Below are 4,347 nucleotides of genomic sequence, written 5' to 3' on the forward strand. Positions count from 1 at the left end.
TCTCGCACTTGTCAACTCTTGCCGTCTTCGGAATTGTATGGATGATGCTTTTCCGAAAGTCAGTTGGTATGTCGCCAGACTCATATATTCTACACACCAACGTGAATAGTCGTTTTCTTTCCACTTCCGCCAATGATTTTAGAAATTCTGATGGAATGTTATCTATCCCTTCTGCCTTATTTGACCGTAAGTACTCCAAAGCTCTTTTAAATTCCGATTCTAATACTGGATCCCCTATCTCTTATAAATCGACTCCTGTTTCTTCTTCTATCACATCAGACAAATCTTCACCCTCATAGAGGCTATCAATGTATTCTTTCCACCTATCTGCTCTCTCCTCTACATTTAACAGTGGAATTGCCGTTGCACTTTTAATGTTACCACCGTTGCTTTTAATGTCACCATAGGTTGGTTTGACTTTCCTGTATGCTGAGTCTGTCCTTCCGACAATCATATCTTTTTCGATGTCTTCACATTTTTCCTACAGCCATTTCGTCTTAACTTCCCTGCACTTCCTATTTATTTCATTCCTCAGCGACTTGTATTTCTGTATTCCTGATTTTCCCGGAACATGTTTGTACTTCCTCCTTTCATCAATCAGCTGAAGTATTTCTTCTGTTACCCATGGTTTCTTCGCAGCTACCTTCTTTGTACCTATGTTTTCCTTCCCAACTTCTGTGATGGCCCTTTTTAGAGATGTCCATTCCTCTTCAACTGTACTGCCTACTGCGCTATTCCTTATTGCTGTATCTATAGCGTTAGAGAACTTCAAACGTATCTCGTCATTCCTTAGTACTTCCGTATCCCACTTCTTTGCGTATTGATTCTTCCTGACTAATGTCTTGAACTTCAGCCTACTCTTCATCACTACTATATTGTGATCTGAGTCTATATCTGCTCCTGGGTACGCCTTACAATCCAGTATCTGATTTTGGAATCTCTGTCTGACCATGAGGTAATTTAAATGAAATCTTCCCGTATCTCCCGGCCTTTTGCAAGTATACCTCCTCCTCTTGTGATTCTTGAACAGGGTATTCGCTATTACTAGCTGAAACTTGTTGCAGAACTCAATTAGTCTTTCTCCTCTTTCATTCCTCGTCCCAAGGCCATATTCTCCTGTAACCTTTTCTTCTACTCCTTCCCCTACAACTGCATTCCAGTCGCCCATGACTATTAGATTTTCGTCCCCCCTTACATACTGCATTACCCTTTCAATATCCTCATACACTTTCTCTATCTGTTCATCTTCAGCTTGCGACGTCGGCACGTATACCTGAACTATCATTGCCGGTGTTGGTCTGCTGTCGATTCTGATTTGAACAACCCATTCACTGAACTGTTCACAGTAACACACCCTCTGCCCTACCTTCCTATTCATAACGAATCCTACACCTGTTATACCATTTTGTGGTGCTGTTGATATTTCCCGATACTCATCTGACCAGAAATCCTTGTCTTCCTTCCACTTCACTTCACTGACCCTTACTATATCTAGATTGAGCCTTTGCATTTCCCTTTTCAGATTTTCTAGTTTCCCTACCACGTTCAAGCTTCTGACATTCCACGCCCCGACTCGTAGAACGTTATCCTTTCGTTGATTATTCAATCGTTTGCTCATGGTAACCTCCCCCTTGGCAGTCCCCTCCCGGAGATCCAAATGGGGATTATTCCGGAATCTTTTGCCAATGGAGAGATCATCATGACGCTTCTTCAATTACAGGCCACATATCCTGTGGATACACGTTACGTGTCTTTAATGCAGTGGTTTCCATTGCCTTCTGCGTCCTCATGTCGTTGATCATTGCTGATTCTCCCGCCTTTAGGGGCAATTTCCCACCCCTAGGACAAGAGAGTGCCCTGAACCTCTATCCGCTCCTCCGCCCTCTATTACAAGGCCGTTGGCAGAATGAGGCTGACTTCTTATACCGGAAGTCTTCGGCCGCCAATGCTGATTATTTATCAAAATTTAGGCAGTGGAGGGGATCGAACCCGGGACCGAAGACTTTTTGATTATGAATCAAAGACGCTACCACCTTTTTTTTTTTAATATCATTTTGTTCGCTTTTGTTCGTTGCATCTGCTCGGGGCGGACGTCGTAAGACATCCGTTGAAGTTCGTTTTTGATCGATTAGCTCAGTTTTTTTATTACAGAGGGTTGCTAACCCTCTGACCGAACACGCTGAGCTACCGTGCCGGCGACCCCTAGACCACGGGGGGCTCCGTACGACCTCTGATTTCCCTTATTTTATCGTGGTGATCGTTCCGCCCTATGTAGGTCGGTGTCAACAAAATATTTTCACATTCGGAGGAGAAAGTTAGTGATTGGAATTTCGTGAGAATATTCCGTCGTAACGAAATACGCCTTTCTTTTAATGATTTCCAGCCCAAATCTTGTATCACTTCTGTGACTCTCTCTCCCATATTTCGCGATAATACAAAACGTGCTGCCTTTCTTCGAACTTTTTCGATGTACTCCGTCAGTCCTACCTGGTAAGGATCCCACACCGCGCAGTAGTATTCTAAAAGAGGTCGGACAAGCGTAGTGTAGGCAGTCTCCTTAGTAGGTCTGTTACATTTTCTGAGTGTTCTGCCAATAAAACGTAGCCTTTGGTTAGCCTTCCCCACAACATTTTCTATGTGTTCTTTCCAATTTAAGTTGTTCGTAATTGTAATACCTAGGTATTTAGTTAAATTTACGGCTTTTAGATTAGAGTGATTTATCGTGTAACCGAAGTTTAAAGAGTTCCTTTTAGCACTCATGTGGATGACCTCACTTATTTCGTTATTTACGGTCAACTGCCTCTTTTCATACCATTCGGATATTTTTTCTAAATCGTTTTGCAGTTTGTTTTGATCTTCTGATGACTTTATTAGTCGATGAATGACAGCGTCATTTACAAACAACCGAATACAGCTGCTCAGATTGTCTCCCAAATCGTTTATATAGGTAAGGGACAGCAAAGGGCCTATGAAACTACCTACTTCGATTTGTAGTCTGAACAATTATATATTTTATGTGATCTCAGTACTAAGAATAAAGGAGCTAAAAACTCTCCTCCCGAACAGGACATGAAGGCCCAGAGGTACCGACCGGCCGCCATGTCATCCTGAGCCCACATGCGTCACTGGATGCGGATATAGAGGGGCATGTGGTCACGACACCGCTCTCGCGGCCGTATGTCAGTTTCCGAGACCGGAGCCGCTACTTCTCAATCAAGTAGCTCCTCAGTTTGCCTCACAAGGGCTGAGTGCGTCCCGCTTGCTAACAGCGTACGGTAGACCAGATGGTCACCCAACGAAGTGCTATCCCAGCCCGACAGCGCTTAACTTCGGTGATCTGACGGGAACCGGTGTTACCACTGCGGAAAGGCCGCTGGCAAACGGAGCTAAAGCCTACTGAAAAGCTAATTCTGATAAATAATCCCTAATACATTGCTTTTTAATTGCTTATGACGCACTATAGGTCAAACTCATTATTCGAAAAAAGCCGTAATCGAAAGTGAAATTTTAACTTATCTCTTAATGAAAATCTGTAAATTATCAATTAAAATCAAAATTATTCTCTAGTACTAACAGGGAGTAAGAATTCGGTACGTTATTTACTGGAATAAGGACCGTGCACCTAATGGCGTAGTATTTTTGCACTTCCAAATAGTTATAAAATAGGCAAAATTAATATGTTCAATTCGAATTTACTTAGATACTTGACATGGAGGGTTTCTACGGTAGTGCTGAAGTAATAACAAATGAAACATTCAATGCATATATTTTAAATTAATCCCTCTATGGACCGTTTTTTTAAGTAACGCCCATAGATCAGCTCAAAACAATGCCAAAGACAGAAATGAAGTAAAAACAAATGAGCAACACGAAAGCTAACTTTTATTGTCATTTGAGCTGCTATCCATTGTCCGCAAAATGTTGCCTCTCCTTGGAAAAATAAAATGTCCCTTCACATTGGTATCAACATTAACACCTTTTTTTCTCTTCTTTCTACACCATTTCTCGTTAAGCTCGTAGAAAACGTTCGCGTATACTTTATTTACACATGATTTTTAGTCCATACACATGTTATTCGCGATTTTGGTACGGAAGTGACGCTACACTCTTCTTATGACTTCGGCTTGTTTTTAGTTATTCGTCGTGGTGACTTCTACGAGACGTACACTACTAGTCGTTAACATTGCAACACAATGAAGTAGCTTACAATAAAATGTTACATATAGTGACGGTCAGCATTTCAGCACAACCGCATGTAGCTGGAATAAGTAACGCCATCTACGTTGTATGCATAAGGAAACTTTAAACAGCGAGTTACTAATTCAGAAGTAGCATTTGAATTTTTCT

At 41.7% G+C, this 4,347-nt stretch overlaps 1 pseudogene; it reads right to left on the reverse strand.

Moving 5' to 3' along the window:
- Nucleotides 1–3,260: 3,260 nt before the first annotated feature.
- Nucleotides 3,261–3,378, reverse strand: LOC126475797 (5S ribosomal RNA; annotated as a pseudogene).
- Nucleotides 3,379–4,347: the final 969 nt, after the last annotated feature.

Source organism: Schistocerca serialis, chromosome 4 (genome assembly GCF_023864345.2).
Source record: "Schistocerca serialis cubense isolate TAMUIC-IGC-003099 chromosome 4, iqSchSeri2.2, whole genome shotgun sequence".
NCBI classification, from domain to species: Eukaryota; Metazoa; Arthropoda; class Insecta; order Orthoptera; family Acrididae; genus Schistocerca; species Schistocerca serialis.